This window comes from Phasianus colchicus, chromosome 1 (assembly GCF_987193195.1).
Source record: "Phasianus colchicus chromosome 1, bPhaCol1.hap1.1, whole genome shotgun sequence".
NCBI lineage: Eukaryota > Metazoa > Chordata > Aves > Galliformes > Phasianidae > Phasianus > Phasianus colchicus.
In genome coordinates this window covers 51979416-52005224 of record NC_143436.1, presented here as the reverse complement: position 1 = coordinate 52005224, position 25809 = coordinate 51979416, and the positions used below count along the sequence as shown (strand labels likewise).

The 25809-nt window shown below is 48.2% G+C and overlaps 2 long non-coding RNA genes across 3 annotated transcripts in view; one reads left to right on the top strand and one right to left on the bottom strand.

Annotated features, from left to right (window-relative positions):
• LOC149919604 (uncharacterized) overlaps positions 1-25809 on the bottom strand; it is a 45686-nt gene that overhangs the window by 15144 nt on the left and 4733 nt on the right. For both annotated transcript variants that reach the window (XR_016467734.1, XR_016467735.1), the window contains exon 2: positions 16314-16483. This is a non-coding gene — a long non-coding RNA (uncharacterized LOC149919604). The remainder of the gene's footprint in view (positions 1-16313; positions 16484-25809) is intronic.
• LOC149919605 (uncharacterized) lies at positions 4769-10968 on the top strand. Its single transcript, XR_016463657.1, has 4 exons — positions 4769-5625; positions 8637-8940; positions 10478-10616; positions 10765-10968. It is a non-coding gene; the product is annotated as an uncharacterized LOC149919605 (long non-coding RNA).

Here is a 25809-nt window from a genome sequence, read left to right as displayed (position 1 = left end):
TGGGTACCCACAGCCCATATGTGTAGGGGTGAAGTGGGCATCAACTGACTCCTGGCTGCCTTTTCCTCCATCATTCCTGAGGCTCCATCTGTTTCCATTATTTTTTACACACATACACACACACGCACACACAAAACAAAAAACAAAAAAACAAAAAAAAAAAAAAAAAAAAGGGAGAGAGAGAGAAAATAAGCACTTAATTTCTAACCTAATCAGCCCTTCTCTCACTAATTAGCACCCTTGGAGCACATCCACAGGCTGGGAGAGATACTCTGGGGCTGATAATGACCCCCAACCTGCAGTTGCATATGCTGGAGGGTCAGGAGAGCCGAAAGCAAGCCAAGAAAAGGCAGGGGAGTGGTGACCTTTTCCATTTGTTTTTGTTCTTTTTCACCACAAATCTGGGATGCTGGAAAGGGAGGGTGTCTCTTTTGGGCATATTTGGCATGTATATGTCTTTTTTTCTGTGAGAGTGTGTGTGTGTGCATGCGTGTGTGTCGAAGAGGTGGGGAGCTGGAGAGGTTTTGAGGGAGGGGAGTGGAACAAAATACTGGCGCTGAGCCCAAACCTGAAACACATGCCAATTTGTGCCTCGTGCTGGTGGTAATGAAGGGCTCCGTTCAGGACACGCGGGACACTAATTAAGGGGCTTCAAAGGCAGCTTTCTGCAGAGAGCTCTCTGAAGGGGGGCTGGGGGAGGAAGGAACACAAGAAGGGGGTGTTCTCCACTCAATGGAAGGCTTCTAGCTGGGGAAGGCACTTTTCTTTTCTCCCTGTCTCCCATGGCAACTTCTGCCCAGGAGAACCGAGGAGGTGCGAGCATCTGGCACCTTCAGGCCAGCCCTCCACAGCCAGCAAGCAAGGCAGGCCTTGGTGTTGTGCTCCCAGAGGGAATGGAGAACAGCACACTGAAAAAAAAGAAAAAAAAAAAAAAAAAAAGGAAAAAAAAAATGCAAAGAAAGCCATAGGCAGAACAAGAAAAGGAGTTGTAAGGGAATAGAGTTGGTGTCATTGTTTGGCAATGGTAGCATCCATAGGAACAAGAGTTGTCTTTATTCTCCAGGGATGCTCAGGAAATAAAGACCTGGATCACCACAGAACACACCATGGCTGACTCATGTCAGTCATTTCCCCTGGAGTTACTTCTCATCACAAGCAGGATGGTGCAAAATTTTTAAATAGGACAATGAGAAGGGCAGAAAATGGGCCTTCAGTGTGTCAGTCCGGGCACAGGTCTGTGGGCTTAGTTGGACATCAAAGACAAACCAGCTTTATATCCAAAGAGCTCTAGCTCACTTTCAGAAGCTTCACAGACCTCTGTCCTACAACATCTAAGTACTGTAGACTCAATTATAGCTTCTGTGTTGCTGTGTTGGAAAGAGGAAAACAAACCACGGACTGAGAGACATGACTCAGCCATGCCCATCACCAAGAAGTCTTGGCCTGGCTCTCCACTCCCTACCTGGAACCTTAACCACGTGCCTGCCCACCCTCCCTCCGTGAGAGTAAGCATGAAACAGCAACTCTGGTGGAAAACAGGCCTATGCTAAGATTGATTAAACGGGGACAGAGTGTGGGAGGAAAGAGAAGAATAAATTGGCAGAGAGAGCAACAGAGAGCTGGTGAGAGACAGGAAGAAAGAATGAGTGAGAAAGAGAAAAGAGAATGGAGGGTTATGTATGGATTATATTCACTGAGCAGTGCATCAAGCACAAACGTAAGGGAAAGAGAGGGGATATGAGCACATGAGAAAGAGTATGAACTGAGAAGAGGCACACAGAGAACAGCAGAAGAACACAGCTTGAGAGATGAGCAGCATTTCATTGGTCTTGCACCGCATTATGCTTTGACCTTCGCTCATTCCTTTAGAGAGTAGCATCCGTACTGCCTTGACCCACAGCTCCATTGGGAGCTGCCTCCTCCATGCTGAGCTGCCTCAGCACAATAGGGTCTGGACACAGCTGTTTGGGGCTCAGGACCAGTTTTGCCCCAGTGAGCCATAGGTACATGATATTTAGTTGAGATTAAGCAAAAAGCTAGTCTTTCAGTGCTCCTCCACAATTGTCCAGGCCTGTAGTTTATCTGACCTTTCTGCCTTCTCCTGTTCACTATCCTCCCCATGCACCAACCAACACTTAAGTGCTTATTCCAAGTGACCTGCTCCATGTCTACAGTGTTCAGTGTCACCCGTCCAAAAGCACAGCTGCCAGCAGCCCAGTAGAAGAGCAGAGCTGTGCCAACTCCTGGAGACATGAAGGGAGGAGGCTCCAGAGAAGCACCTGTGTTGCAGCAGGCAGAGATGTGACTCTGGCCAGTGAATGCCCATGGCAAAGACAGCAGTGTGGAATGGTTCTGAATATCAGCTCTTGGGCAGAAGACTTCACGTGAATATCCAGCAATTCCCTCTACTTGCCTCGTATGGCCCAGCTATGAGTCCTACTGCCCTGCCCAAGAGACTTCTGAGAAGAGATTCTCAGATTTCTGAGCATACAAAGTCGAAAGGGTTTGGATGCAGAAAAAGATGTGGTACTGGAATTGGGCCAAGAACAGGTTTTTGCAGCTGCCTGGGTTGGAGAACATCCTGGGGTCTGCTGGGATCTGCTAAGGGATCAGCCTTCTGGAGGAGCAGACATAATCTCAGGTGAAATTAACAGATACAACTTTGGAGGGGCTTAGCCCCATCACTGGCTTGTCTCATGTGAATGCATCAGTCGCAGCATAGCCCAGAAAGGTCCTGGGAACTCATGTGCCTGGCCTCCTTCCATCCCCCAGACCACCGAACGCTTCCTATCAGATGCCAACAACTGCTGAACCTTTAGTAAGAAAGCCACAAAAAGTCTAAATCAAACAGGGGGATGGGGCTGATCACCAATCTCTTCTGACCATGGGTTGAAATAACAGCAAGAATTTTCAGGTTCACAAAAATATAGCAGCCTTAGTTTCCATGGAGAGCGGAAACAAGGACACCCTCCAGGCTCTCCTTTCCTCTCCCATTTCTTCCTTCTCCCCCACCCTTCCTCCTCTGTACAATCCAAATTGGATGGCACACTGAGGAAAGATAAACAGGCAACTAGTGAATCACTCTTAATAAGTTTGAACTGATTATTATAAAGAAAAAAAAAAAAAGAAAAAAATCGAAAGGGAGGGAGAGAGAATCAAAGCTGGGATTACAGGCTTAGCAAGCATGAGTGCATATTCAGCCTACACTGTTCTCTTTGTGGCTCTGTCACACCGGTAGACTGCTAAGAGAGTTATACCATTACTAACATGACAGCATTGTCCTACCCAGCCTGGATTAGAAATCCCAGTGGCTGCATGGAGGGGAAAAGTCCCTTGGCAGTGGCAGGCACTTGGCCTCACAATGCCTTCCACTCACAGCATGCCGGCCAGGCAGGAGAGATATTCAATTATCAGCCATGCTCTACCTTTTCCTAGGCCAGCTTTCTCCTTTTGTCTGATGGCTTTCTCCCTGGCCAGTGATGCTTGATAAGTCTGTCACGCAAGAGGAACTCAAGATGGTCCGGGCAATTCCTGAATCAGGCAGGCTTCTCATGGATGCCCCCCTCCTCTTTCCCCTCAGCAGTACACGATCTTCTCCAAGTGCCGACAAGATGCTCAGTCAGCAGGCGGTGAATATCTCCTGTGTGAACACAGGATCTCTAACAACTGCCTGGAAAACAGGATATCCTCCTTCCCTGCTGGGCTGGGAGCACTGGCCAGTTGTGATTCTTTTGTGCTTCTCTGGTCTAAAATCATCCTACAGCCACTTAGAATCATAGAATCATTAAAGTTGGAAAAGACCACCAAGATCATCCAGTCCAACCATCCACCTACCACCAATGCTGCCCAGTAACCTCAGTGCTACATCTATGCATTTCTGGAACACCTCCAAGGGCAGTGACTCCACCACCTCCCTGGTCAGCCTGTGCCAATGCCTTATGATCAAGATTGATTGCTTTCATTTCTTAAGCAGGACTTCACCAGTTTTTAAACACATTGAAGGTGTGTGTTACTCTAATGCAGTTCCCGAACATCTCCTCTGCTTCAGGTAACCCCGCTACAAGCACCACCCAAATCATCAGGTCACCAACCACACTCTCATCCACTGATCATACTCCACAAGATGTCTCTGTGACCCATTGCTGGGACAGTGCCATTATGGCGTGTCTCTGAGCTGGCCAGGCTGACAACAAAAGGCAGGTCACAGCAATAAAGGATTCAGAAAGAAGAAAGTTGACTGGGGAACATGTTCTCTCATGGCCCTGGCAGCATCTTTGCTGATGTGGCCACTGAGCACTTGGGAGACCAGCTTGGTAGCACTGAGAGAAAATGAAATGAATGCTCTGCAAATTGGCTGTGTCAGCCCCTGGATCTCCAGAGAGGGAAGGAGGAACAGGGCTTGGAGTGGGAAAAGCAGTGAGCTGAGAGGAGGAGAGAATTGGGTATGCAGTGCCTGGAGGGTGAGGGTCAGGACCAAGAGTAGCAGAAGGATCTGCCTGGGACAGCTGCTCACCCAGATGGTCTCCAGTCTGCAGCCTTCAGATCTTGCCTCAGCTCCAGCCCTGTGGCTGGTACTCATGGTCTCATCTCCCCACAACCCTGTTCTGAAGCCAGTAAAGGCACTGGTGGGGCTGGCTCTGTACCACTGTGGGAACAGGGGGGAGGCACTGTGCCCTGTTCACTGTACCCCAGCGTTACTTCTGTCCCAACCCCAAGAGTCAAGGGAATAAGCACATTTTTCATTCCCAAAGCTGCCCCAGGTCTAGGCTACAACATTTTATGGCCCAGTTCTTAGCCTATTTGCATTTTATATTTTTATTTCAACTGCTGTTTGTTTCCAGGCATTTGGGATGCCTAATGATTTTCAAAGCACTGTTTATTTTAATCCCTCTAATTTATTAATACATTGGTTGGCCTCGAAGTGCTTGGGAAAGAAGACTAAGGAAGTTGTACCCAGTGCTTTAAATAAAGCATCGAACTGTCATATGATCACTTCAAAGCAACAACAAGCAGCTCACTTTGTTGGCTACATCATGATACAGCCTCATGGGTCCTCCAGCTCAGTGGCTGTTTTCCTCATGCATGTCACCCTGCAACACAACCAGGCTCACCAGCTCCAAAGATGAAGCAAAAATTGTAGTGTCCAAAGGCAGCTCGCCATGAAAAGTCTGCCCCTGCTCATCCTTTCATGTGTTGTTAGAATATAACAGGCCACCATGGTGCAGGTAATACAAATCATGCCGGCATCCACATGGATTTGCAGGCAACGTCATAATCATAGAATCATAGAATCATTTGAATTGGAAGGGACTCTAAAAGGTCATCTGGTCCAATTCCCCTGCAATGAACAGGACACCCAGAGCTAGATTAGGGTGCTCAGAGCCCATCTAGCCTGACCTTGGATGTCTCCAGGATGGAGCAGCCACCACCTCTCTGGGCAACCTGTTCCGGTGCCTCACCACCCCTATATAAAAAATTTCTTCCTTATAACCAATTTAAATCTCCCCTCTTTTATTAAAGGTGCACTTGGCCTCCAACCTCCACTCAACTCTCTTTAACTGAAGATACAGTCCCATGCACAGGACAGACCCTGGAAGAATGACAACTATGAACCCTGCTAATCATGTGAGTGAGAGGACTTTGAATCTCTGGTAGTCAGTCTCGATAGGAAGATGGGAGCCATGGGTGGGATCTATTCAATTGAAAGCCCTCAGGTAGCTTTTGCTGTGGTGGCAGGGCTTACTGCACTTGTACATCTTGTGCTGAAAGGCTGGGGTGATTCTACAAACAGCTCTGTGAATGCAGCCTGAAGTTGCTGCTGGTTGTCATGATGAGTTAGTTGTGCTAGATGTCCTCCAGAAGCAGTGTTCTGCCTGGGAATATACAGTGCCTGCTGTTTATGGGGCAGGGAGGGGGGAGGACAAAGCCTGCCTGCCTGTTACAACAGCCAGGAGTGAAGGCACCTTCACTCACATTCTCCTTGTGCTGGAGGAAGACAGACAGAAAGTGAGGTGCCTCAAGAAGGACAATGATGGCATGGAAACTCTCTTACTCCAGGTGCAGGAAGGACAAAAAGGGTTTTGTAGTGCTGGTTGCAGTCTCATTTCTGGAGCATCTCCCTTTACTGAGACACACAGCTTCTGTCACTGCCAATGCATGCTGCACAGAAGTGTGCTCCAAGCAGGCTGTGTACCCATCCAAAGGTAGGAGCCTGCGAGCCCAGCAGCTCAGATGCAGTGTGTCTGCAGGACAAATACACTTGGCAGGGCCAGGTCAGGTACCTTCCTGGGACTGGCTAACAGGCTTACTTGTTTCCCCACTAAAGAAGAGGCCAGGAATTCCAGAGAGAGCTCTAGTTCTTGACCTGACATCATTGATGACCTATCACTGCTCATTGCTATGTCTCTAATCACTATATTAACATTTTTCCTTCTAAATAATAGAATCATAGAATCATTAAGTTTGGAAAAGGCCTCTAAAGTCATCCAGTCCAACCGTTCACCTACCACCAATATTGTTCACTAAACCATGTTCCTAAGTACCACATCTACATGTTTCTTGGACACAAATCCTGCACTACATTTCAAAGAATCCTTATTCTTTCCACGTTTCACCTCACAGCTGACAAATGGGAGCTCCCGTGCCCAGCAAAAGGGCTGTCTGCCACAGTGCCACTCCCTCGCTGCTTCCTCGCAGGGTGCCAGCCTGTCAGCAGAGCATCCCCCTCCCTGCCTTCCCCCTCTGACTCCTGTGCTCACACCACATGCTGCCAGAACAGCAGGGACCCCTGGGGAGGCACCAAGACTGCTCACCCTTCTTCTGTCCCTCCTTCCTTTCTCACACTTCCTCCTTCTCTGAGGACTCCCTGAAGGCATCTACTCACACGCTGAGAGGGACACCAATGACATCCAGCCTGCCATGTCACTGGCACACAATGCGTGACACCAATGTTTTGAGGGCACTGTCAACCACTCCAGCAGTCCTTCCTTCCCTCCCCAGAGTCCTGAAGCCATCCAGCAGCCACCCGTGCTGCGTAGGAAGAGGAAGGATGGCATGAACCCTAGCTCTGTGCTGTGTGCTATGGACAGTATGTCATCTTCACCTTGCTAGACCAGGGTAGCTCTGCCTTCGGCGTGCTGGGAGAGGTGGTGCTTGCAAGAATTTAGGTGATGAAGTCCAAAAGAGAGAGGACATCCTGCTGCCTGCAGTGTCAAGGGATATCTCACTGTCAGGCTTGTGTCCTTCCTTTCCATCCATGCCTGTCCCTGCTCAGCTCCCTGCCCTGGTAAGGCACCTGCTCTTTCTCCTGCCTATCCCCAGAGGGGCAAAGAACTCTCTGCTTTAGCGAATCCTCAACTCCCAGCTCTCCTGGGCTTGGAGGAGATAAAGATCCTTGAATCAGGATTTGAATTGACTCCTCAGCTTGAAGATGTCTCACTTAAGGAGAAAGTCAGTGTAAATTAACGCTGATCTCTGCTCTCAAGTGATAAGGACTTTGGAGAGAAATAACAAGAGGGGCAGCAGACAAATCAGCTCTCAGAGCTGCCCTGAAAAGAGCACAAGCTCATGTTCTTAAGGCCAAAACCCTTCTTGCTCTCTCTGTTGATCCCTTTGCATCTTTTCTTCTATTGCCTCTACAGTCCCTGAGCAAAAAGCACAGCCATGGAAAACTAGCCCCAGAAGGAAGTCCAAGAAAGGCCAGGCCCTTGAGGATCCCACCTTTCTTACCTATGAGCACAGACAAGAGCCATCTGGCCCCAGGAGTCCCTCTCCACCACTTAAATCGAAGTCTTGGAAAAAAGAGCAGAACCTGAAAAACATATGGTGATGCCTTCCCATGTTACTTTCCCAGCCTGTGACAAGTTGAAGCCTGAGGATTTCCTGAGCTGGATGTGGTCTGAATTTACTAAGCCTCAAAACAATTTTTTTCAGCATTCTCATTTAGCTTCTACTCTAACAGTGCTGCATTATAAGTTGTGCATTATAGCTTCATACTCAGGTGCATTTCTGATGGAAAGGAATGGGATAGAGAAAGACCCCAGCTCTTGCCATGTGGTGGGTCTGTGAATGCAGGGAGGAGGCTGCGTGGTCCTCATCCACACTCCTCTGCACAAATGAAAGGTGATGAACACACTGGGAAAGGCAGTAGCGCTTGGGTTGGGTATATGGATCCAATCAAAATGGGGAGTCTATCACTGCATTCACTCACATTCACTGTGTCTGTACAAGACAGCTGGTGCAAACATCCCACCGTGAGAGTTTATATGAGATGTGACTCATAGGACATGTCCCAGGCTGTGAGCATGTGAGCCAACCCCACAGGTTGTATGCTGTGTGCTGTATGATGGCCAGAGGGTCTGTCCACTGGGGAGCCTTCCATCCAAACCAACTGACAGCTGCTCTCCCGAGTTTCCTGGACACCAATAATGTTTTCCCTTTTCTAATCTCCCTGATGTAAATCCATTCACAATGAGTGCCTAGAGACTTTTAATTCCATCGGCATTAAACTCACTAAAACCTCTATTACCAAAAGCTTTTAGGATTTTCCCCAGAATCTACAAGTCAGGTTTGTAACATGACAGAACTCCACCTCTCTAGGGCGCCTGAGAAATTAATTTGTTCTTTCTAAATGCCAGGATCGCTGACCAGACATTCAATGCATTCCCTTTCCCATTGGTAAGCTCCAGTAGCTGATCTGACATGGCCATTCCCAGGTGCTCAGCTGTCTTCTGAAGCATCAGTAACAGTGTGAGATGAGCTCCCGCCTTGTAAGAGTAAAGAGGAGATCATCTGCCGTAGCAGAGCAGCACCAGAGTTTCACAGATGTTGTATTAAGAGCGGAGATGTCTCCTGCAGTGGTCCCTCGCTGCACTCGCAGAGCAAAAGGACAGCAAATGCGTCACGGCACTGATGTTCACCAGTTCTGTAACAAGTGAGGAGGTAATGGGGTTTCATCTCAGAGCTGCACGCAGCTCGGTACTGTAAAAGCACAAGGATTATCCAGCTACACCTCAGCAGAGAATGTGGCTGGGTGCCAGGACGAGTGGAAGGTGGTGGAATGGGGCAGAAAGCTGTGAGTCAGTGAGTGAGGTTTCTAAGTGCTATAATACTACGGAGATGGTGCATTTATTGCTTGGCCCTGGGGTTCATCGGTTGAAGTAACGGAGCAGAGAGATGCAATCATCTCCCGATCCCAGAGGTCTTTTTAGGTGCTGTAATAGGGTCGTGGTGATCAAGCAGTCTCTCAAGCCTTGGGGTTGCTGGCACGCAGCAGAGGTGACATCAGCGTCTCTCAGCCCCCGCAGCCCTGAGCTCCTGGATTCCAGGAGAACTGCCGGAGATGTCGCTTCAACCCCAGAGGTTCGCAGGGGCTGGGATGATGTCAGCATTTAAATGCTGCCAAAGTTCCCTCTGGCAGTGCAGAAGATTTTATCCCCATGGAAAGGTGTGACAGTGACCCCAGATTTCTCAGTACTGGGATGTGTGCCTGGCTGCCCTCACTCTATCCGCATCAGCTGCATTGGGTGTAGCTCTGAGCTATCCACCAAAAAAAAAAAATTCACAGCTCTAAGAATACAAGAGAGCTCAGGGATCCAGCCAAAAGCGGCATGCAAAGATGATCCTCAGTGTTTGTTTTCCTGGCTTAAAAACATTTCCCTGTGCAAGGAGTCACTCCACTCATACCCTGAGGGCTGTCCAGGAAGGAAACATACTAATGAGGAGACTGCTACACATAGAGCTAGAAATCAAACTCTGTATAGACTCAAGCTAGCCAAGCAGTGAGGGGCTTCAGCATCCTGTATCATGTGTTAATTAAAAAAAAATAATACTCAAGAAATGAGACTATGCTCCTGACTAGGGAACTCTGTAGAACAGGGAAGGGGAAATTACTCAGCTCCTTGCACCAAAGAGGAGAGCAGATAATCAGGTAAAGTTTCAAAGTTTCTATAGGCTCAGGGATTTCTCTCCTCCTTCTCCATTCACCCCCAACAGAATCTGGCTGCTGGGCTCCAGCTTGGCCTAGTTCATGAAAAGGATGCAAAGCCTGTTTATCTTGGCACTGCACTTAGAATCATAGAATCATTAAGGTTGGAAAAAATCTCTAAGATCACCCAGTCCAACCGTCAGCCCATCCCCACCTTTCCACTAACCACGTCCCTCAGTGCCACATCCACACAGTTCTGGAACACCTCCAGGGACAGTGACCCCACCATCTCCCTGAGCAGCCTGTTCCCTTTTGGATAATAAATTTTTCTTAATATCTAACCTGAACCTCCCCTGGTGCTCGGCTCAGGCGGGATGTGAAATCACGGGCAGTCTCCCAGTAATGTCTGGGAACTTTCCAGCTGAGGTCTGTGACCTCAGGCATTTTCAAGGATTGATGCAGTTGCTGAATTTTGTGTGTGCATGTTGCTTGATTTTCAACTGATTTTAAGTTCACAGGATGAAAACTCTGCTTTCCTATTGACTTTGACAGGATTATATCAGTTTAGGTGAGGAAATAATGTGACTCCATTCTTCCCTGACCTTGTGAATGCTCCCGAACACAAGCAATGCTTGGAAGAGTCAAGACATGAGAAGAAGGCCTCTGCTCTCATTCTAAGGGGATTATTAAGGTAAAGTACACTGGGGAGCAACCATACCAGAACAGAGATATATATACTGTGTCTCATGGATGTCATCACTAGATATTTTGGTGGAAAAGGTGGAAAAACTCAAAGCAGACAACTAAAAGACAATGTGCTCTTATCTTCATTTTCCCAGGTTACAGGAGTTACAGGATAATATGGGCTCTGAAGACTAAACCTGAAGGTTCAGCTGCAAAATTGGACTTGTCCTTTATTAAAGCCCATTCGAGTACTCTTGCTCTCTTCAAAAATATGCAAAAAAGAATGCTATGAACCTTGCTAAATTCCTATTTCTGATGTTACCTCATGACTTAGCACTCCAAAGACCAACTATATGAATCTCAACACTATGCATTTTGATTTCACTGTGCGTTCCCTCACTCCCGTGTGATCAGGGTACTCACAATTCTCAATTTTATTTTGCCAACAAAGACTTCCACTCTGCTGCCTAAATCTTTGCCTTCTCTATCTCTTCACTTGGGGATGTCCATAGGTTTTCCATGAGAAATCCTGAACAGTTTGAACTCTTCAGAGTCTCCTTGGAAGCAGGCTGACCCCAGCTCAGTGCACCACAGATGTACTGAGAGTCTCATAGCTCTTCCAGAGAAGTCTCTACCCACCACCTCCATAGCCAACAGCTACCTTGCCTGTTCAAGGATAAGAGAGCATGGAGCAGAGCTCTGCAGTGAGCTCCCTGACATCTACCCATGCTGTCACACTTCATTCAGGACCTTTCAGCGTGTCTAAAGGACTGCAAGGCTGCCCTGCAATGCCTATTGCTTTGAACATATCAACACTGTGTTTTGATCACCAGAGAGCAGCACATTTGGTTTAACAGAGTTCTCTTTCCACAGTGTTACCCACAACCCTTTCTGGCCTCATCTAACTTAATGATTTTGTCTTGTGTGCAAATTTTCGTGCAGCGTCTCTCTCCTCCCACCTTTCCACATCATTAAGCAATACATTAAATCACATGGGATTTGGAAGAAAACCTGGAGGCCACATTAACCTCTTGCCATGGTGAAACTCAGCTGTTTAATCCCCTCATTCTTCCAGTCTCTTACTCACTTTTTTTGATCTATGTCAATATTTTGTCTCTCACTGACTACTTAGCTTCTTTAGTAGCTCTTGTGTAGGATCTTTCAAAAGCCTTTTGGAAATCTAAATACATTATATCAATTGGTTCTCCTTTATCCGCTGCTTTATTGACACATTCAAAGAGTTGTAGAAGATTAGCAGGATGTGGTTTTCCTCTGCTGAACCCGCGCTGGTTAGGCCCTATCAGACTGCAATCTTCAAGATGTCTTCAGTGTTGCTTTTTAATTATAATTCCCACCAGTTTCCCAGATACAGATGCAAAGCTTACTGATCTTTAATTCCCCAGATCATCGCTGGAGCCTTTTTTTAAATATAGGTACAACATTTGGTCTTCTGCAATTCCCCGAATCAGTAGCTTTTTTTTTTTTTCCACAAGAGATTGCATATTTTTGTTAGCAGCTCAATCACTTAAGCTCCTTCCAAACTCTCAGATTTAACCATCTGGACTTGATAACTTATTGTTCAGGGAAGGGGGGGGGGGAGGTTTTGTGGGAGTTTTTTTTTGTTGTTATTTTTTAGGATTGGCTTTGTCCCAGCACCCATTATTCTGCCAGCATAGTTTCCAACAGTTCCTTATCTAAGCAGATACGGAAGAATCTCACAAACACTGTTGGTAGGGACGACTGATATAAGAGAAATCATAAGAGAATTCAGCTACCCAGCAACGTCCTAAAAATGGAGATACTGAGTCACTTTAAACACAGGAGGTGACTGGAATTGATCAGTGTGAGTTTTCTTGGATAACTTCCACCCTATTCTGACCGACCAGGCTAGTTTTGCTCATTTGTTTGGGTCTCTTGCTAAATAGTGATTTCCACCTTGACCCCAGAAGATTCAGGGCAGAAGCAGAGCTAGCTTTATTATATACAGCCCATGGTGCAACAAAAAGAAAGCCACCTCAGTGCTGGGGGATGCGTGAACCTGGGAGGAGATGAAACCCAGCGAGGATGAAAAGAAGTAAATCAGAAGGTGAGCAGAACAATGCAGGGCTGTTAGCTCCATTGATTGCCTTTCAACTGTGATTCAGCCCCAAGACATGAAATGCAATGGGAAATGCTGGGGAACTCAAATAAGTAGCTCCATTATATGTGTGTTTCTCCCTTTGTGCCAGGCTGGTTCTCGATAACTGTCTCCATGCTAGCTGGCTTTAGAACAAGAGAGTTCAGCTCAGGGCACACCTTGATGGCCCTGATGCACCACTGACTTCAAGCCGTGTGACCCATTGGTCCCACAACACACAAACAGGGAGGAAGCTCATAACAAGCAAAAAGCAGCTACATGGTTGTGTCCCAGATACATCACAATGAGCACGTGCCCAGCTGCAGGCACATGTTCACACATTCACCTGCAACACCATCTGCAAACCAGCACCAGCAGTGAAGCTTCTGAAAGCCTTCTGCAAACTGCCACACTCTCATCACAAATCACTGCAAATAGCAATAGGAAATCAGTCTACACCCTCTGTCAAGCCTGGTATACCCATCTTAACTGATGAACACATAGAATCGTAGAATGGGTTGAACTGAAAAGGACTTTAGAGACCACTGAGCCCCAACCCTCTGCCATGAGCAGGGCTGCCACCCAGCAGGTCAGGCTGCCCAGGTACCCATCCAATCTGGTCTTGAACATCTCCATGGATGGGGCATGCCCAGATTTATTTTGCAAAAGAGGAAGAGAAGCTCCCATAAAACCTCCCTAATTTATTTGCTGCGGTTCAGTTCTCAAGAAAGATATTAATGGGGCAATTGCAGAGCAAAGTCAGCCTCCTGCAGCTGGCTGAATTCACTCCTTGCAGCCACTGCCTATGTGAGGTAATGTGGCCATAAATATTTCTCAGAAGCAGCCTGAAGGCAAATCACATGTTCGCATGATTCTTAGGGAGCCTGTGAACCCCTCCAAAGTTCCACTAACTCCATTTCAGAGCAAGGCCATTCCCATCAGTACCCCCAGGGACAAGGAACAGGAGCAAGAGGCCACCTCCCACCACCCCATACAAGGTCTGGGCCCACAGCCCAGACCTGCAGGAGGAGGCATGGAGGCAGCACGTATCCCACCCAGCTGCTCCACCTTGCAAGGCTGAGTTTCTCTGTCACACACATGCACCATGGGGCTGTCCCCATCCACTCAGCATGTCTGAGCAACAGGGTGATGGAGCTGGGGGTGCCTGGTCTGTACCCCTGCCTGTCATAGCCTGTACCAGGGTCCCCTTGACTCCTGTGATGCCCAAGCCACGGCAGCTCGGGGAGGCCCAGCCAAGAGGCCCACCCTCTGCCGATGAATCCCCACTCTGTTTCCACAGTGATGAGCCACAAGCTCCCTTTCTCCTCCCAAACAAACGGAGGCTTGAGAGCATCACCACCTCGGCCCTGGCACAGGCGCCCCGTCATTATAAATTCTCCTCCAGTGTCCATCTCCACACGATGGTCAACACACAGCCAGGCCAGCAAGCAGGCCACAGGCTGCACATCTCTGTCCCTGTAGCATCCCTCTCTGCAGCCCAAAGCAACCCACTCCACTTACTGGTAGAGGAAACCGAGACATAGCATGGTGACCTCACTGGGCAGCAAGGCACCACTCAACAGCCCTTCAAGAGAGCCAGGCCATCAGCAGAGGACATGCTTGTCTCTCTAGGGTCTCCCTGAACCCACTGTGGGGCTAGGAGAGGTGGAAATAGAGAGCTGGTCTTCTGCCCCTCTGCTCAGCACTCCTCCAGGCACCAGGGAGATGAGGGATGTTGACCCTCCTGAAAGGAGAGTAGAGGTTCCTGGGGTGAGATGAAGATTGCTTCCTGCTTAAGCTGCAGTTCAACTCCCTCTCAAATCAGCTTGTCGGACAGGAGGGGTTGAACCAGGCTGCCTGCAGCATGCAATTGCATCTGTCAAATTTGTCAGCGCACACACAGTCCTGAACATGTGCAAGATGTGGAAGGACAAACAACACTGGAGCCAGCATCAAACTAAAGTGGTGCAGACAGATAACACCCACTGCAACATAAACCTTGCCAGCAGAGAGTTAAGCCAACATTGTTTTCTAAACAAATCTGAACCGGTGGAGTGAGTTCATATTGGATCAGCATTTTCCACCATGTAGCCGCAGCAGTTTTGACCCGACACCAAGCTCCCTAGAGCTGGATTTATTGTCTTGTCCACCCTGAATCCATGCCAAAGTCAAGTCCTGAGAGGGCTGAGGAATTTAACCAATGCCAAAAAGGCTCCAACCGGGAGGAGCTTGCTGTCTGTAAACTCCCCAATAACAACACCAAATGTGACCGTGCAGTCACACTCCCTGCCAGTCCCCAGCCATGAGTGACACATCAATAGCACCATGGTCCCTCCGTCACCTGCAACACATGGGCACTCATGTGTGCTCAGGCTGGCTGGCGTGAATCACGGGGGAAAAGATCGCTTGGCGGTGTTGTCAGCTGGCAACAACAACCAGGAGCATCAGCCCAGCAGAGCTCTTGTATGGTGTGCTCCAAGGGAAGGAAGGATGCTGCTGAAGAAGGGACAGGCAGCAGAGAGGTACCCCAGAAGAGGAACAGCGAGAAAGGAGTGGTTGTGGAGGCAACGGAATGGACATAAAGGGGATGCCAGCAAAGGACATCTGAGAGAAATGGTGCAGCCCCTGACTCCAAAAAATGAGGAGCAACTGTGCAGAACCCTAAATCGCAGACTGCCAGGTATGAACCCCCAAACCTTCCCTCCCAAAGCCGCTCACGGGGCCTGCCCAGGCACAGGGAGAAACAGCTGCTCCTCACTCCATTCCGTTCCTCACGCTACAGCACAAAAATAGAGCATGGAAGTAGCACAGCTGATCGTCCTGTCTTCCCCAGTGGGAAAGGGCACTCAAGGCACTGCAGGCAGTGGGGGCCTGGGCTTTGCACCCCAAATTGGGTCAGGTTGGGCACAGGGCCCCTCTGCTTCCTGTGCATGGCAAGTGGCATTCCTGGCTGATGAAACAGATGGGTTCCCACAGGAAAACCCCCCTTGCTGCTGGACAGAAGCACCAGGGGATAGCAGATAAGCAGGGACAATATGCATCCAAAAACAGCACCAAGCTGGGCCAGATACCAGGGAAGGGATTGAGAGGGAAATTGGAGGCCAGCACACTCCTCAGTTAATGGAAATGCCCAAAATATCGGTGAGGTGAAGCAGGAGAGGTAAACCTTTCCTGCCCCATAGCTGGCAGTGCGATGCTCACTCCTGCTCTGCTGCAGGATGCAGCCCTGAGGGGACCCAGGGTCGGAGCAGCTGCCTCCTCCTCCATCTCTCTGCAGCATCATTCTGGCTGCCCCTTCTCCCCAAATACCAGGAACTGGGAGGAAAAATGCCACAGGGAGAGGAGCAGGTCGGTGTGTGCAAAGGCAGAATGGCAAAGGAGGAGACTGTACAGAATGACCCCGCTGCGTTTCCACCTACCATGCCTCAAGCCTGCAAGCCTGACCACCCCACAGAAAGGCTGGAAGGGAGAAGCCCTGCACTGCTGGGGTTTCAGGATGGATGGAGAAGCCCCCGCCTCTCCCCTCCCTCGCACTTCTGGGGAAGAAGCAGGAGGGAGATGTGGGCGGCCGTGTCAGGGCTCGCTTACCTCGTGGTGCCAGGGGGATGTGGTTGCATGGGGGGTAAATCCACAGCTCTGCTCTCCCAGTGCTGGCAAGGGCCTCTTCGCAGTCACATCGAGGAGTGGCCTGTGGGTAGGTGCTCCAGCTCACTGCTCAATCGAAGCTGCCGTGGATTCATTGCGAGAGACTTTGCTTTCTGCGAGGAGAGGAGAAAAGGGAGGAAAAAAAAAAAAAAAGAAAAAAAAAAACACCAGCTTAAGACTTGGAGGCTAGATTCACTTCTTTCTTAGGTTTCCAATGGCAACTGAATATACCACAGATGAAGATCCAGTGTGTGTGTGTGTGTGCGCGCGCGAATGTGCGTGTGTGGGAGGGACGGAGTGATGCACAGCTGCTGAGTCCACAGGCAGCGTGGGGTGCGAGCGAGCTGGGGCGGATCAGCATCACTGAAACAGGCAGCTGGACATGGGCAGCCGAGCAGACAGACAGATGGAAAGGAATTTCAAGGATGGAGAAAGGGCAGCCTGCATCCCCAAGGGCTGAGCAGTCCCATGGGGTACAAAAAGGAGACAGCATCTGGGTGCAGGGCAAAGCACCTGGATGATGATCAGACAGACGAATAGCATCTCGCTCCGTGTGCCCCCACCACACTTAGTCTGCTGCACACACACTTGTGTCACATTTTTCACACCTCGCTGCATCACCTTGCAGGGACCCCCAACAACTTAGCCCCTCTGGACAGAAAGGTGCTGGCTTCCCCTCCTGTGCTGCACAGCCACGTTGCACGCCTATGTGATGTTTCAGACAAACATCGCTCAGCCACATCAGCTACACTCAGCCTGTACCACCACTCACGAGCACACAGCAAAGGCGTTTCTGTACGGCCCAGTGAACACTGACCCTTACATAAACGCATGCTGAATACCTGCACATATCTACCCTACACAGACACCTGGCTGCTTACTCATGATTTTCAGCACACACAAACACATCATTTGATAGACCCACCTCTGTATCTACCAGCAGGAAGAGTGCCAGATACACACACACACATATTTATATCAGCCCAAGCCGTACACCAGTATATCACCATGCATACATCAATAAGAAAACAAAAGCCCATAAAACACCCTGACACATTTAGGAATATAAGTCAAGCAAGCACCACTGGCTGCATCTCACACACAAATATACTACGCTTACAAATTGCCTGCAGCACACAAACTGATAGCATCAGACACTGTTACCTACCTAACTCAGCCCACACAGTGGCACACCATCCTTCTGGATCCTAACCGCTAGCCCCAGCATCATCAAGCACCAGCCATATTCTGTCACATGTAAAACACAAATACTCGTCAACATCCAGCACAGGCAGGCAAACACAAACTACACATGAAACACAGACAGACAGCATTACTCACCCCAAAAACCAAATAAATACAGCATCCTTGAAAGTTAGGAAGATACAAATCACTCTGGAGACCACTTCAGTGTTCTCTGCACCTGAGCACATGCACACCAATGGCACATCAATTGTCCTTATCTCCTAGCTCTTCATTTCTTTTGCACTTCCTCTCGTTCTGCCCATTCATTCCCCATTCATTTCATCACCTCTCAGCAAAGCCCACATAGCTGTCCACTGACACGGGCTGCAGCTCCTGGGGACAAAGTCACTGGAGCAGAAACCTTGTAACACCATCCATGCTCATCCCTCCTCCCTTCCTTCTTGCTACTCATGTGCATAAATTGCGTGCAAGGAAGAGTGCACTGAAATTGGGTGATAGTGCCATTAGGGGACAGAAATGCAAACTCTCAGTGTGGTGAAAGCGTACATGAATCCCTACAGAATGGAGAGACCTGGCCAGCTCCCTCAGGACCTCCTGCAACCAGGAGCAAGTCATTCCAGGGAGCTATCTACTCACACACACTCTCCAGCTTCCAAAGCCCTTCACAAAGTGTCCCCCAGCGTCTTTGCCACCACATACAAATGCATCTTCCCCATCATTACTCAGTGTCTCCACTGCTCAAAGTCACCTCCTTCACACCTCTCTCCAGAGCCTCCCCACCTTCTTGCATATGCATCACATATACCATCATGCAGCAGCATTAAAAAACAACAGGGAAATCCCCAGTACCACCTCAACCCATCCAACTGCTCCCTCTTGTTCTCTCAGTTTGGATGTTAGGAGGAAGAATTTCTTCTTTGAAAGCCTGTGCAGTGGCTGTGCATCCCTGGAGGTGTTCCAGAACCGTGTGGATGTGGCACTGAGGGACGTGGTCAGTGGGCATAATGTGGATGGGCTGACAGTTGGACTAGATAATCACAGAGGTCTTTTCCAACCTTAAGGATTCTATGATTCCATGATTCTACCACTGCCACCATTCTCTTTTCGGAAGTGCTTGCAAAGGAGCACAATTTTCTCTCCCTCATCGCAACTTGGTCTATGCTCCCAGGCAATGTCAGCCTGCTAGCAACGACGTTTCCTCTCTGTTATGCTCGACTATACCTGCACGCCTCTGCCCACAAACATCAATTGTGCATTACAGGAAATGAATAATGCAGGCTGAAAGGGGACAAGTGAGAGTCTGTTGGGCCTCAGCAAAGCACATGTACAGAGAGGAGCAGAGAGGAGGTTGCTTCATTTTATCAAAGCTAACAGACGCTGCTGAACCTGGAAAAGTCACAACAGCCTTAAGTGCTTCTTGGGTTAAAGCGCTGTCATGAGGGCAATTTAAAGAGGGCTCTGGACTCAGGGTTTCTAATACGAGTTGAGAGGTGACACAAAGGCATCGTGTGTTGGTAGGCAAGGAGGATCTTCATTGCTGAGATACTTAGCATTGAGCTAAGCAGCCAAAGAGAGCTGTCAGTTGAAAGGGAAACCAGCATCCTAAACTGACCTCCAAACCATCTGCTCCTGTGCTTCAGGGGCATGGAAGAAGCAACATGACTGGCTAAACAAACAGCAGAGAGAGAGAGCAAAGTGAACAGGAGCAAGAGGTATGTTTATGTGTGTTTGCATGTGTATGCTTGCATGGCATTCATCTCATTCATCTCTGAGGATGTGTTTTGCTACGGGCTGATTTTGGGTGGTTCTAGTGGAGCCAGGAGTTGGGTTCTATGATTCTTATGGGTCCCTTCCAACTCAGGATGTTCCATGGTTCTGTGATTTTCATATGCCTAATTTGTACTGGCAAGCAAGGAGACCGGGAAGATGCAAAAATGTGCATCTGTCATTGTGGCCATGAGTGACTCTATACACATGGGACAATGCTGAAAGGGGACAATGGGTACCACCTGCTGCCATGTGTGTACATGGGTGTGTGGGAAACATGGGGAGCAGAATGTCCTCTGAATGTTTGTGCCCATGTGTGTGTGGGACTGTTTCCTATGGGCAGCACCTATGCGCTCACCAATGTGTTTCTGTACATCCACAGCCTGAACATCCCAGTGGATGCAATGCTATGAGTACACACAAAGCTATGCTAAGTGCGTATGCTGTGTTCCCCCTGGGCATGTTCATGATCCTGGAGAAGGTATCCCTTTCTGGGTGGAAGAGCCCATCTGCCTCCTGCACTGTCTCTCCTCTGGGTCTCTGCTTCTCCTTCCATGCCTTCCCTCAGTTCCCCTCCCTCACTGCAGCAGTCAGTCCTGGGAACTGACTCCCATGCAGCAACACACAGCCAGGGAATTCCCTTCCTTGTAGTTCCCCAGTATCTTCCCATATCAAGAGCCAGAAGGAAAAGAAAACCTTGCTCAGCAGCCTGAATTCTATCTATTCCCTTCAGTGTTCTTGTTACCCCTTGTTAGCCATCAGGATCTGCATCACAAACCTCCACCCAAACTCTGAACTTCTACTGCAAACGAGACTTGAGGTTCACATCCAGTCCCTGGGCCATGCAGAGCTGATATAGCCCAAGTAGGACAGCTCAAAATAACAGAGTTAGTAGGCAGCAGATGTTATATCCAAGAGTATAAAACAGAATACTGACTGGCTTACAATTCCCCAGCCAGCATCACCCACAACTGGGTTTGATGTGTAACCTCCTGTAACCTGCTGGCTGGGATCCAAAGCATGGAAACTGCTCACTGAAGGATCTCTTGGGTCAATGGCCCTTAAATAAGAAGCCCCAAAGCCATTCCTTTGTTCCCTTAACCTGTTCTTCAAATCACTACCTTCCTCCCAAGTACCTTACCCTGAGCTCTGTATATTTCTCCCAGAGCTGATCTAAATTACTCCCCAAATTGAACTGCAAGCAGTCAGCCTCCATTTTTGGCTTTGACTTTGCCTTGTGTCCCAGTCTGCTCCTGTTCCCTCTGGAGAAATAAACTAGCACACAGGAACCAGACATGAAAAACTAACCACCTTCCCCGGCAGTTTCCCAGCAAGCTGCAGTTCCATCCAGGCCCAGGATCTCACATTAGCCCTAAAAATGGAATCTAACACTTTAGCTCCATCTCTTTTCTCTTCACTGAAATCCACAATCCGTGATAATCCCCAAATTTACCCAACCCTCTATGTTGACAGCCTCTAAACAAATTGTCGTCTCCTTTAACCTGTTCCCAGATTTCTCTGAAAAGGGACCCAGCCTTCCACTTTGTTCACCAGCAAGGCAATAAACTTCTCCATGGCAAATCCCTTCCCTAACATTTACCCCACACCATACAGGCTGGGGAAAGTCCATCTCTCTGATCCTTCAGACTTATAGTGCAGTCCTCTGGGAGTCAGGCCAGGATCTTCTAATTATTTGGGGTTTTGATTTTTTTTTCCCTAGAGAAGATCTCTACATGCAGCTAAGGCAGTTTGGGCAACCTTTTCACTGCTGGAAATCACTACCAAGAAAAAAAAAAAAAAAAAAAAAAAGGAACACTGTCTTAATAATCAAGTGCCCATCAAAACCAGTCCCAGCAGCCAGCCAGGCCTCCCCATGTGCAACAACATCAGCATATCTGCTCCTCTCTCAGCCTGAAGCTCCTCCATCACCCCAAGGTCGCTATCCCCAGCCCTGCCTCTTTCTCTTTCCTCATCATCTTCTCTCGCTTTCCCCATGAGCAGCTCCTGCCCTGCGGCATCCCTGCCTGAAGGTCCCTGCTGAGCATGCAGAGCAAGCCCCTGATTACCATTCAAGCTGGATACTCATTAGGCAGAAATGCCCCTCCAGGAGATCCATTAACAGTCCGTAAGGTTAACTTAATCCAGCCAGTCTTGTGTGGTCTCTGCCCAAATTCCCGATTGCATTAACAATCCTGAGTCTTAATTAGCATGTGAGGCAGAGGTGGCATTATTAATAGAGATAATACTGAGCGTTAAGAATAAACAGGCCAGGCTGACTCTCCCCCACCATGCATGCAAATTCTCTTCTATGCAGGAACTGCATGAGTATTCCCCTTGGGCAATGTACATGGGCTGGGGTGTTCTCAACCAACAAAGAGCCCAAGGACACACAGCCAGGATGGCAGAGGACAGTGGAGAGAAAATAGGGTCTTCTCTCCCAGAGGGACCCATCAGCCCTGGAGACGTGTTCCCGCTGGAGAAAAGATTGGCAAGGGGAATGCTTGATTCACACTGTTGTTTGTGTGCACATAGGATAATGTGAGGGGCATTGCCCTTGAATGGAACATGCAAGAAGGGTGTCTGCCTAGTAGTAGCTACTAGAGCGTAGCTGATGGGACAGCAGTACCTGGATGTAGATGGGGAAGTCCACACCCTCTCTCACCTCAGGTAGAGCTATCAGTTTCCCAAAGAGGAGATACCCCACCTGACGTGAGAGAATGGCAAAGGTCACAGGCATGTTGGGGCTGCATGGCACAGCATGGAGCTGTGCAAGTAGAGGTTACACGTAGTAACCTGCCCTTCCACAAACCCACCACCATGATGCTCCCTGCTAGAGGTTGCACTCACAAAAAATGTAAAACAAAAAGGGGAGAAGAAGCCAAGCCGAAGAATAACATCCTCCTTGGCCATGGCTTGCAGAAGTTGAATGCCCATAAGGCAATCACCCATTGAGCATGATGCAGTGTATGCATGCCATGACCCAACAGCACTCACCAATCAGCAAAGAATGGTGCTGCAGTCTCAGGCTGCTCAGGTCCATGCTCAGCATCCATCTGGCTGCCTCCACCCACCCGGAGGCACAGCGGGTAGCAGGCAACGAGAGAGGCCCTGAGCAGAGCCCAGCTCTCCAAGTTCGCAGCACAGCAAGCTCTGGATCCCTCAGGCCCACCAGCCAGCCCCTGCCAAATCCATTTGTCCAATCTTGTGCTTTCTACTAATCCTGTTGAGCCATCCTTTAAGTTGCTCTCAGGCAGAGATAAAAAATGCAGTTGATGCCTTAAGATGCTTCCCCCGACCTTGCTCAATTCAAGATAAAGGGCTTTGATTTAAAAAATTACGGTGGGGGTCTGTCATTTATCCATCCCGTGGATTAAAGGAAGGCAAACAGAGGCACAAGGTGCAGCTGGTGTTAAGTGAGGAGACACAGAAGAAAAAAAAGTTTATCTCAGCATGGGAGAGCAGGCAGAAGAAAGGAAAGGATGGAAAATTATGAGAGTAGACAGAAAAATACCTTCTCCCTCATCATCTCGACTACTAATTACCGACATAAGAGCCTTACATACACCTGGTGTGTTGCAACGTCTCTCTATTTTCCTTCATTTACTCAGTATAGTAGTTTTCCTCTATAGAAGATGTCTAAATGGCTATGGAAATGTACCTTCTCTCTCTGCACCCTGCAAATTTATTTCACCTTTCACCCTCTCACAGACCCTATAGGGACTTCTTTTTTCCTATCATGAGCCCATTTCCTCCCTCTGAACTTATTTTGTTTGAAGAATGCTCACAAAATGGCTGGTGTTTCATTTTCATTCATCTTCTCTGCATTAGCTGGCTGAGGGTCTTGGCTAATTAGTAAATACAATAAGATCTTAATAGCAGCAAGGGTTTTGTCTCTATGTTTCTCAGTCTGCTTGAGAAGAATCTTTCAAATGGGTCAACTTCTCCATGTGCTGTGCTTGGTTCTAAGATCCTTCTCATACATAGTCCATGCCCTTTTATTCTCTCCTCCAACTCTTGCACAGCACATCACACCAGTATGTCCAACCCATGTTTTCCCAAGAAACTTGTATCTACAGACTAACCCATCATTAATCATTCCTTTCCTCTCTGCTGGTCTGAACAGAGTCCCAACCAGATCTCCATCACCTCTGGCCTCTCAGTTTCCTCACCTTCTATACTTTGACCAATCCCAACTCCTGTCTGTACTGAACACTACAGGCTATTCCCAGAGAAGCTATTCCTAAATCCCAAGGTCCACTTCAACTTTCCTTTCCCTTTTTTTTTTTTTCTTCAAGCCTCCTTAGGGCCCTGCTCTGTCTTGTTTTAATGGTCCAGGGCATCTTCAGATGGTTCAAATTCCTTTTCCATCTTCTTCTCCACTTCTCACACTTTGTCACTTTGTTTTGTTTTGTGTCATCTTCAGCTGACACAAAAGCTTTCATTTGTGTGGGACCTGGGACTGCTCGTCCCTGTGACATCATATCAAAACTCTGCTAGCAATGCCCCATAGCTTTCTGCCACTACGAAGTTGCTCTGCTATGGCCAAGGGAGAAGCAGAAAGAAGGAAGGTGAAGGAGTACTGGAAAAGAGATGATAGAGACCACAATACAAGAGAAGTCTATAAAACCCACATGGGAAGGGTGAAGGAAACATGCTTCAACTGTCTCTTCCCATCTGAGAAACAAGGGTCATGAGATTAAGCCAGAAATCAGCAGATTCAAGACAAACAAAAGGAACTGTTTCATAGCATGATGCCTTTTTTAAACTTCCAAACTTCCTGCTGTGAGTTTTTTTGGATCCTAAAACTCTACTTCAAAAAGTAGTTGAACAAATCCACAGAGGAAAAGTATCCATACAGGTCTCAGAGGTGTGCAGCCTTCTAAGTCAAGATTCCTCAGCCACACATCACTGGAGGCTAAAGGATAGTTCAGAAAAAGTGTTCCTATGCAGTTGTCCTGTCCTTACAGTCTTCCTTCTGGGAATCCTCTCTTAGCCAATCCAATATCTCCAACAGAAATATTGGACTGGAATGATCTTTGGCCTGGCTCAGCAAGGTCCTTTCTATATCCCTTTGGCTTTCAGATGTCTTGAGCAAATAGGAGCTATGAGTATCATTTTGGGACTTAATGTCCCAAATTAAGTCCCCTATTAGAAATGGATGCACAAGAGAGCAAACAACAGACCTTATTCCAATATGAGTTTTTTTCCCCTTTGCCCCAGAAGCTGGAAGCAGATCTGAGGACTTAATTTCAACCAGTCATCCCAGTACAGATCCTTGCTGGGGATAACATTTGTTCTTGGAGGCTAGTCCCCTCAATTAATTGTTTCAAACTTCATAAGACCAAATTCCCTTTCCCTGTTGGTAAACACAGAACCCTTTCAGCAGACCATCTGTAACAGGGCCAACCCCCCCCCCCCTTGAATTCCCTTCCATTTTCCTGACCTGTCTATCACACAATTCACGGCAGCCTCTTCACACTAATCCTTTTATTATGATCTGACTCAATTTTCCTGGCCTGTGACTGCAATGGGGAAAAAAGAGGAGGGGTGTTAATCCTTCTGACCTTGTTGTCCCAATTTTGGGCCATCTGTGACTAGGGAGTCAGAAGAGAGAAGAATGATCCTCCCAACCCCACTGTCCTCATGCCAAATCATCTTTGTCCAGAAAGAGGCATTCACCCACTGTGAAAAGTTTAGCTTGTATTCTCCTAGAAAGCACCCCAGGCAATTCCTACAAGATTGCTTCCTAGGCAACCTCTCCAATCAGAAAGGATAGGAAGAAGAAGCCAGCAGTGTCCTCCACCTCCATCAGACTCTATTTACTCACTCCTCCCGTACCACCTCTCTGCTTCCTCAACAACAGCATCTGCAATTTCTCCCCAACAGTAAGACAGGGAATCAATACAAAGTGAATGACAACCAAATATCTCTCAATTTTTTTTCCTGGCAATCCTACCTACGCAAAAGAGGCCTCGCAGGTCATTTTACCTTCATCACTGGCCAAGTCTGTCTTGCTCCCTTGTATCCCTTTTCACCACCATATAATTCCTTGCTGTAAGCAGTTGCATCACCCTAAACCTGCCAGGTTATCTCATAGTTGACTGAAGCACTCTCACCAGGAAGCTTGCACCCATCCTCCAGGCATTTGCCCCTTTGCTCAGCCTCATCCCCTACCTCTGCCCATCCTTTGCCACCTCTAATAATCTTTTCCTTGATGTTTGTTCTCTGGCAGAGAGAAATGCTTCTCTCCATGTTCACAAACACACATGTTCTCATGCATACATCAATGTTCCCAGAGGAAAGATAGCTCATGGAATCCCCATAGGAACCTAAAAACACACAGGGAGCTCTGATCCATCTGATCAACAGTCTGAGATTGTGAGCCACAGCAAGAGTGAACACAAACATATGACACCTTGCCTTAAGGCAACCAGTAGCCTGTACATCATCCCAGGACACAATCTAT